Raw genomic sequence first — 10,506 nt, 5'->3', positions numbered from 1 at the left:
AAGAGCGCTTTTTTTCTTACCTCTTTAAATTAGAATGAAATCCTAACACCAGCACCAAGGTAACAGACATTGCCTTTGATGTCTTTTATTGCTTTAAGCATCTCACTGGCATTTGACAACACAAAACACAAATATGAACCTCATGTGTCCTTTAGATCTATCACGCATTTGCCCTTTTTGCTAATGGCTTTAATTTTCATTCTTCCAGAAAGTTTTGCTTACTTAAGAGCAAAGGCTGCAGAGAAAGTAATTTATCTAAGTAAAGTTAACCGTGAAAATAAACCAACTGAAAAAGCACCTTAGACACAAGGGGGTTACCAGTTAGCCCCATCCTCACCCCTCAAGGGCATAGATTTGAATACTGAGGCTCAGCTGTTTTTCGCTGGAACCTATATGGTTGTTGACATACATGACAGACACGTAATAGGTGCTTTAGCTGATCCATAGATACACGTATTGAGCTCTTATATTTAATGCATCTTGTCAGGGTTGATAATTTGTTGGGTGTTTGTGGATTTCCCATGTGCTCTTTAGCTTATGTCCATCATCTCTACCCCATAGGGATGCATTTTTCTGAAATCATAATATTCTGTAAGAGGTTGAAATATATCCTATAAGTGATCATAGATTCGGCACCCAACTGTCTTATAATTAGAGCTTCAGTTCCTCAGAAAGGGGACAGACATTACTGCTATGATCTGTTAGCTAACTTTAAATGTGTCCATTGTGTTTTAAGAAATCTTATGTAAAACATGGTTTTTATTGTTTGTGATGATTTTACTTTTCAAAGTAGATGTATTTTATTAAGCTAGTAACAACCATATGTTAGATGTCATCTAATAGCCTAGGGGAATGACAGGTGGCCGGTTCTGGAGTTCACATCTCATTATTCTTTGGCTCCACATTCAAACACGGTAATATCTAAAACTCTCACATGATGGTTGGTCAGTGACCCAATGAAATGAGCTGTTGAAAACATAATTCCCATTCATAGGAGCTGTGTGTATAATTCATGATGTGAATTATTACAAATAATATCCTTGCTGTCAGTGTCAGACAGGAGGCCAGCAGGTAATGGTCCATGGAGATTTAACTACTCGTATTCACAGAGATGCACCTTGTAGGGCAAACATGAGGCTCGGTAATGGGAAACATTCGGAATTTGCAATCCCCGTTTGCCTCTCTGCCTATTGTGGGAGCAAGTTGGCTCACATTACGAATCCTAACTCTGCATTCTTCAGCAGGGATTTTTTTCTCTCATTCTTATGAAAGTTATATGTGTTTATAAAATAGAGATTTAAACTCATATTTTGTTTACATTAAGTAATAATAGGCTTGCTCTTCACCTACCATATTTATAAATGGAGAGGTGGCTGGAAGTTAGAGCTCATCTATTAATAACAGTTACAATGACCACTATTCATAGACTACTTGATGCACGCTTGGCACTGTTTACACTGTAAGTGCCTTTAAGTATGGTTTTAAGTACCTAATATAATTTTTAAGTATTTCACAACAATTTTATGTGGCCAGTATTAAACATATTTTACAGAGGAGAAAACTTCGACAGTCAGAATCAATAAAAACCTCATCAGGTCTGAACAAATGAGTTGAAACTAATGAGATAAGTTTTAGCATGAATAAAAGCGATGACCTTGCATAGAAAGTCCTACAATTAACTTTTTTAAAGGCAACTACAGCAGCACAGGATTACATGAAGTGAACTAATTGTGTGCTAAGCTTCCTTACTCTCAGCTGCATTTTTAACCAACAGCCTTCACAAATATTTATCATCCACCATGTACTAAGCATCCTTTGATTGAGGGACTGCCACAGCAAACAAGTTACATGTCATTTCTGCCTTCAAGGGTCTAACATCCTAAAGGAAGAAAACTGATATTAAACTTGTATGCAAATGTGTAAAGCAGTTTAACATAGGGATGAGTGGTCTGAATAAATAATAATGGGGCCAGGTCCTTGGATGGCTGGGATATAACATGGGGCTGACTGTGGTATGTAGAATGGTCTGAGAAGGCTTCTCTGAGAGACGGCGTTTGAGCTCAGATCTGAATGGTGAGGAGATCTGGGAGAAAGCTATGGGAAAAAAAAGGTTATTAGAAGTAGAAAGAGCAACAAGTGCAACAGACCTCAATTTAAGAACAAGTCTCAGCTGTTTATAGAAAGGAAAGAAGGTGGCTAGAAAATGCTCAGCGAGAGAAAGGGTAAATGAGATGAGACCGGAGAAACAGAGTCTAGCGCTTACAGGCACCAAATGAGGGGAGTGGTTGCTGCTGCTGCTGCTGCTAAGTCACTTCAGTCGTGTCCGACTCTGTGTGACCCCATAGACGGAAGCCCACCAGGCTCCCCCGTCCTTGGGATTCTCCAGGCAAGAACACTGGAGTGGATTGCCATTTCTTTCTCCAATGTGTGAAAGTGGAAAGTGAAAGTGAAGTCGCTCAGCCGTGTCCGACCCTTAGCGACCCCACGGACTGCAGCCCACCAGGCTCCTCCATCCATGGGATTTTCTAGGCAAGAGGACTGGAGTGGTTTGCCATTGCCTTCTCCGGAGGGGAGTGGTTAAGTGTGTTCTTTGGGGCATATGACTAGTATGTGGTCTTCTAATATTTCTGCCTGCCATAGCTGGTCAGTGCCAAAGAAATAGCACAAGTCTGGGACTTAAGAGCCTTTTGCTTTTAGAGAGAACCCTGCTACTAACCAGAGTTGTGTTGCTAGAACAGTGTTTGGTCATTTCAGGTTCGCAACTGCAATGCAAAAAAAAACCATAATTACCAAAAAAACAAAATAAATTAATGTTGCTAAGTTTCTAAGTCTCACTAAATTGAAGGAAAAAAAAAGGAATCTCAACACTTTTATGTAGACCATCAAAAAGTTTTGGGAGACAGATTTTTTTTTTTTTCTTCAGTAATTTCTTCAAGCTATGACACAAAGAGGAATCTCATTGTATGGTCTTTCAGAGGAATGGCAACACCTAATTTTACTGGCTTTAATTCAGCAACAGAACTGATGAACAAGTGAGCACTAAGTAGCCAATAGTCCTTTTAAAGGATATATACATGTTTATTCTTTATATATATATAATATATATAAATTGCCATTACTTAGTTTTTTCTCTAAAGGAGTAACTTCTGAACCAAGTTTTATAATGGCCATAGGTACACCTAATTGCCTAAAAATACAATTTTAATTTATCTGAATACCTCAAAGCGAATATTATATATTTTAGAAATGTATTGCAGTAAACCATAAAATTAAAAGATGGAGAATTCCCTGGTGGTCCAGTGGTTAGGATGCTGCACTTTCACCACTGAGGGCATGGGTTCAATTCCCGCTTGGAGAACTAATCCCACAAGTCACCATGTGGCACAGCCAAAAAATAAATAAATAAAAGATAAAAATATTTTGATGTAGAATTTCAAATACATTGACTCAGTTAATTGCTCTAAAGATATACTACTTCTGTGTACATACAGTTTGCTAAGCAATATAATGTTATCAAAATATCATAATGTCATTACTGGTAGTATTTCTATATTTCTAATCAACAGTTCATTAGTGTATTGAAATAATTTGCAGAATTTTATATAAAGAAACTGATTGCCTCTACTATACATAAAGACATTTATTTGAAATACTGTTCAATTCTATGTCCTTTATTACAAATCTTAAATCAACTATGTTTCTTAGAATATTAAAGTAACAGTGTCAAATGGGATTGAAACTGAGATAAATTACCTGAGGGCATTTTTGTTTTGTACTTAAATTTTATTTTGTCATTTATTCTTATTAGCAACCATTAAGCAATTTAATAATTATAAGCTCCATTAACATTTTAATGAGTCTAGTGGCCATTGCTAAGTGTAATTAAATTAGTTTTATTGTATAATAATATTTTGAAGCTGTGATTAACTTGAGTTTTCCGGTGCTTAGAAGAGTAAACCTATGGAGAGATTGCTATTCACCAAGTATCTTATTAACTTATAAGATACTGATAAAATAGACATTAATGGAGTCAGGAGAAAAGTATAATTCCCTATTGAGTCTATTCACAAGATAAAACTTTAATCATTTCAGTTAGGAATCAGTTGAGTCCAGAAAGCATAATTTTATTTAAAGGTGCTTTTTGGATAGAGGTAGAGAAAAAGGATGAAGCAAATAATTTCTTTTGGCAATGTTCTATTCCTCCCCAAGTTTCTGCAGGTATATTCTGGAGGGACAAGATTAGATGAAGTTAGGCGTACTAATGACTTAGAGTAGGTATGTATAAACTGTTGTTGAATTATTTGGTACCAAACAAGATACACATTCATTGATTAACTTGGAAGCTTTTGTAGAAATAAAAATGTCATTAAGTCAGTTTATTTAATGAGTTTTTACATAACACACATTAAAGGCATTAAAATGTGTCAGTGGTAATGTTCATTTTACTTATTAGTATTTTTTTTTTTCTGGAATCCTCAGTTTGAAACCTCTTTCTTGCTATCACTTAAACCTTCTTAGAAATTATTTGACCATATATAAATAGAAAGTCACTATACATTACATATTTGTTGTACCGATCTTTGGTCTTGCATTATTTGGAGATTTGATCCTTTATGGGTATTGCTGTTAGATACATTCTGAAATGCTCTCAAGAGTAAAATGAGACAGTCTTGTTTTCTGATGAACTGCCTTACATAGAATGCAATTAAGCATTTTACAAGATAATAATTTGTGTAGCATGTACAACACATGTTTACTTATGGGAATTATGTGGATTTGCAGTAATTATTAGATTCTATTGATTGTATTCCATTATGTTAATGTTTCCAAAATAGCATATCAAGCAAATTTATACCATGAGTATTACAGAAGCCTAGGGATGTTTATTCAACATATTTGGAATGCCACAGAAACATTTTATCATTAAATTTATACTTTGCATGTTATTCTTGTTTTGATATCAAAAAGGTATGTGAATATACAAATACAGACTTTTTAAAATAAAGAAATAGGTATTAAGAAATATAATATTACATTATCATCATATATGCCCTATACCAGTGACCAACATTGGAAAATTAATTCAGTCTTTCTTTCTTTCTTTTCTTTTTAGTGTTGAGTGCTGAACTAGATTCTCTTTTGACTGTACTGACATACTTTGAAAAATTTTAAACTACAACTCTAATAAACTATAAACAGCCAATATATTACCCAACAATTTCCTTTACATTTCTGGGGAGAAAAAGCAAAACAAAACTTCTTGTCGCGTAAAGATCATCAGCACAAGAGACTTTTACATTAGTGATCCCCTTTCTATTAACATTTTTGAGTTTCCAATAGGAGAATCCACTCAGTATCATGTTCCAGATAGAGAAAAGGCCACTTTCACCCTTACTGTCTCTGAATCTTGTCTTGTTCATTTGCCAGTTCTCTCTGTTTCTCGTCCTAAATGTTCTCAGCCATTCCAATGGTTTTAGACACTTCTCAAAATAATAATAATGAATTCTGCCCTTAGTCTAATATGTTTATACCTGCCATCTTGTTAGCTCCAGTTGGATGTCTCATAGACATTTTTAACTTAACTTGTTTTGATTCCCACTTCCCCAGTTAAATGACATCACCATCTGGGAAATTTCAAAAACCAGAAATCTTGGTTTCATATCAATTCCTTCCTCCTTTCCACACTCATCATGGTGTTTCTTGACCAAATTCAGTACTTCTTTCAAGTCTGAAATATGTTTTCATTGCACTGTACTGTCTGAGCCCAAGCCACTCTCTTCTCTGGCATGACCTATGGCCATATCCTCCTGATTTATTCCTCTGCTTCTGGTCTTCCCTGCCGACACCCCGCTATCTAGTGCACAGCCAAAGGTATCACTCAGCTTTTACTATCTTTATTCTCTAATTAAATCTCCCTTGGTATTTTCCTATTGCACAGAATAACATATTTGTTTAAAATGTAAAGCCTCTTTTCCTCTAAGTAAAGCTCCAAGGGGTAAGCCTTTTAACATAAGTTTACCACCGAATCCTTAGTGCCTTTGATATCAGGCAAGTAATAAGTATGTAGCTTTGACTGTCTTTCTGCCTTCATAAGACTAGCTTATTTTTATTCTTAAATTTTCAAACAGACTTTCTCTTGTAATCCTGTTCAAGGTAACCTCCCCTCATCGACTATGTAACATTCTCTCACAGTACAGTATTTCATTTCTTCATTAAGGTCACATTCTATAATTGCTTGTTTATTGTCTGTTGCCCCCAACTAGAACAGATGCCCATGAGGTCAGGGACTGTATCTGTTTTGCTCATCTTAATGTGACAAGAGTAGGGATGCAGCAATATTGTTAAATGAATGATTGTCAGAACTCACATAGAGCCAGGTCTTTCTATATTTGCGGATCTTAAAATTTGTTTCTATTTATTTATTTATTTTTACTTATGTGTATTAGTTTCAATTGGTGAGACATGGAGTTGGGTTTCCACTAAGACATTCAATGCTTCCTTTGTAAACTTGTCTTCCTCCAAAAAGTAATTTAAATAATCTTTTAGTATTTTCTAAAGGCAAGTTTTTAAATCTCATCTCTTGATGTATTTCCATGAAATCCTCATGTTTTTAAATCCTTTGAGATACTACATTTTTGAGGAATATTAATAGAAATCAATAGTTTTTATTTACTGTGTCCTATTATATGCCAGACATCATATGTCATCTTTTTTAATGTCTAATCTTCAAAATAGTTTATCTTATATAGTAGTATCATCTTTATTTAGAAGACAGTCACAGTTAAATAATTTTCCTAGCTGAATCCTACCAGGAATTGGCAGGCTTTTTGCTGAAGTCCATATAGGGAGTCTAGACTATCTATATAGTAAGTTATGAATTATACTCCCTGAAGAGACAGTGCCCTAATAAGTCATATAAAAAAAATGGGCTATTTGATTTTCAAATACTTAAAAATACCTGGCACACATGTTTGCTTAAACTACATTGTTTAATTATTTACTAAATTTCTTTTTTCAACAAAATTTAGCATTTGTATGTAACACGTAGAAAGATAACAAAAATAGTGAGAGAAAAGCATCTTAATCGATTATGTGTTTATGATGTTCTCTGTCACATTTTTTTCCTTTAGTTTGGACACTATTTTCTTATATGATTTAGGCAAGGTCAAGTGTATCAGTAAAAGTTATATATGGCTATTTATTGATTTGCATTTAAGTTGACGTAGGGTAATTATTTAGTAGCTGGAAGAGATACAAACGAAAGCTTTGCCAAGAAGCGTCAGCAGCTTACACTGCAGCTTCTCTGAAGCACATTCTGTTCATCGCTCATAGCTTTGTTTCTTGGCATTTGTATTTGGTCACACAGTAGAGCTCAAGGTTAATGCCCAGTAGACAAGTCTGAAGGTACATTCAATACCATCATTATAAGCTCTCTTACTTATAAGACACAGAACAGATGAAAGTCCCACCCTTCCTTTGCCCAGGAGCCCTTAGGAAGATGGAAAAGGATGAATCAGTCCCTTGTTTGCAAAAAGTGTGACATTAATCATCCGACATGGTGAACCACTAGACAGGTGTCATTTGTTTTTCAAAGTTATGCTATATTGTTTGTGGAGCTGCATAAATCGTCAGGTTCTTTCAAAATAGTCTCCACAGGTACAGCAAATGGGAAGGGAATCTGTCATTCTTGAAAATGTTAAAGATCAGCAAGTGCAGAGTTACTGTAGAGCTGACCTTCCTGCTTCATTACTGACTGCCAGAACTATAAGTGGAGAAAAGATTGAGGATATAAAGACAATAGAGTGAACTTCCTCTCATGGCTCCAAAGGGTCACACTCATAAACCGCAGCATTTATTTAGGGATTTTTCTTACAGTGTGTTCAGGAAGACCAAATAATGCAGTTTTTCTGATCTTTTGTGTAAAGGCATATATTGAGATGTCAGTTTCTGAGCAATTTGCTATACAGTGGTGCTTTCATATCAGAGGAAATCACCATTAATAAATGAAAAGAGAGTAAGTTCCAGAGAAGAAAGGCCGACTCAATAGGTCTTTATTTGTCTTAATCACCCTGTGATTTCAGGAATGCTCTTAAATAGCCTTGGTTCAAGTCCAGAGCACACAGTTGTCATTTGGGCACAAGTGTTCCAAATATTGTCATGGTGACAGCATTTCAACCATTTGTATCTCATAGTATTAAATTTGAATGCTATAAGTCAGTAAGAAGATAAATTGAAGGAAGGAATCTCGGAAAGAATAATGCCCTTAAAGGATGTCTGAATTAGACTGGTTCTGAGAAAAGCATGCAAGTGGAGCCTGTATATTTACACAGCCTTTCAGATAGATCTAAATCCTTTTTCATATTGTGAAAGTACGCAAATGATAACTAGAACTCAGTTAACCTCATTACAAGATGACAACAGCCAAGTCTGTATTTCCATAGAGTTCAAGTCTGGCTACTCATTCATGATAGTATAGTTATCAGTGACAGCTAAGACCATCATCCCTGAAAAAAATATATAATATTTTTCTTTCAGGTTCATTATGTACATTTTAGGCTTTGTTAATCAAACTGTTATTTATCTTATGCTACATATGATATCACTGTAGCCTATCTTGTTTGGGTTAGCAGCCCAAGGAATTCTAAATTGTTTTAAACTCTTGTTTATCTGTTAACATACATGTTTTTGGCTTCAAGTTACAGAAATTCTGATTCCAGTTGACTCAAGCAATAAGGAGATCTATGTCACATTTACTGGGAATCCCAAAGGTGAAACAGGTCTTAGGGCTGTTATTATTCAGCTGCCCAATTATGTCATTCATGTGGTTTCCTCTTTTCCTGTTCCCCTACCACTGTGTGTTGTTTTCAGTCAGTCTAATAGCAAGATGGCAGAAGTGCATACAAATGTTATTTCCAAACATCCCATCATTTAGGAAGAATCAGTCCATTCAGTTCAGTCTCTCAGTCCTGTCTGACTCTATAACCCCATGGACTGCAGCACACCAGGCTTCCCTGTCCATCACCAACTCCCAGAACTTTCTCAAACTCATGTCCATCAAGTCGGTGATGCTGTCCAACCATCCCATCCTCTATTGTCGCCTTCTCCTCCTACCTTCAATCTTTCCCAGCATCAGGGTCTTTTCCAAAGAGTCAGTTATTCACACCAGGTGGCTGAAGTATTGGAGTTTCAGCTTCAGCATCAGTCCGTCCAATGAATATTCAGGACTGATTTCTTTTAGGATGGACTGGTTGGATCTCCTTGCAGTCCAAGGGATTCTCAAGAGTCTTCTCCAACACCACAGTTCAAAAGCATCAATTCTTTGGCGCTCAGCTTTATCCATACATGACTACTGGGAAAACCATAGCTTTGACTAGACGGACCTTTGTTGGCAAAGTAATGTCTCTGCTTTTTAATATACTGTCTAGGAAGAATAGAAAATATTTATTCTTGTATGTTTCTCCTGGAAAGGAAGAAATTATTCCTAGAATCCCATAGAAGGTAATTTTTTGTATTATATTGACCTTAGTTCCTTCACATATCCATTCTTCAACAAGTAGCTGGCAAGAGGCATAATATTAGTCTTGGAAAAATCAGATGTTACACTGAAATAAGATTGATGGTCTATTTACCCAGCTGCCTTTTGCTCTGTGAGGAAAGAGTGGACATTTAGAGGTTCTGTTTGAAAGGATGTGAAAGAGATTGGATAGAGAGTAGGCAGATAATAATGGCTGTTCAGTTCAGTTCAGTTCAGTTGCTCAGTCGTGTCCGACTCTTTGCGACCCCATGAATCACAGCACGCCAGGCTCCCCTGTCCATCACCAACTCCTGGAGTTCACTCAAACTCACCTCCATCGAGTCAGTGATGCCATCTAGCCATCTCATTCTCCGTCATCCCTTCTCCTCCTGCCCCCAGTAGGTTTAATTTCATTTGTCCATCTCAAAGTGTATACAAAAGAGAAGACAATGCAACCATAAATCATATTTGTCCTTGAAATGCATTTTTGAACTTTTGGGGGGCTACTAATTACCATACTTATTATATTTCCTGTTAATATAACAGTAAGTTTCTTTATTTTAAATTCTATTGAAGAAATGTACTTATAAGTCAGTAACGTCATCATATAGCACTCTGAGATTAAATAAACCTATTTATATGGATGATAGCAAGTTGATGCTAATACGTGTGAAATCTATGGTGGTAGACATTAAGCGTGTTTTTTATGTAACCAAGGTCTCTCCTTTGCCCTGTTTTTTAGTGTAACTACAGTGTAACTACTGTGTTGCATTGCTCCTCGGAGTGGAGTGTATTTGAGAATTTACTTGTCAGTCACATCAAGAAGGCTTTCTTCAAATTTCATCTTCCTGACCCCCCCACCCATGTAAAGTTTTACTGTCTCCCCCAGCCCCCACCCCAGCTAAGGTCATCACCTTGGCCTTGGTCAGAAAGTTTTGGGTGTGAAATCCAAGGGATGTGACAGAGTCTGAGACAGCCAAGGATTCTGAAAA

This window comes from Moschus berezovskii, chromosome 26 (genome assembly GCF_049115385.1).
Source record: "Moschus berezovskii isolate FMDL1 chromosome 26, NW_MosBer_1.0, whole genome shotgun sequence".
NCBI classification, from domain to species: domain Eukaryota; kingdom Metazoa; phylum Chordata; class Mammalia; order Artiodactyla; family Moschidae; genus Moschus; species Moschus berezovskii.
Note: the sequence above shows the minus strand (reverse complement) of the source record.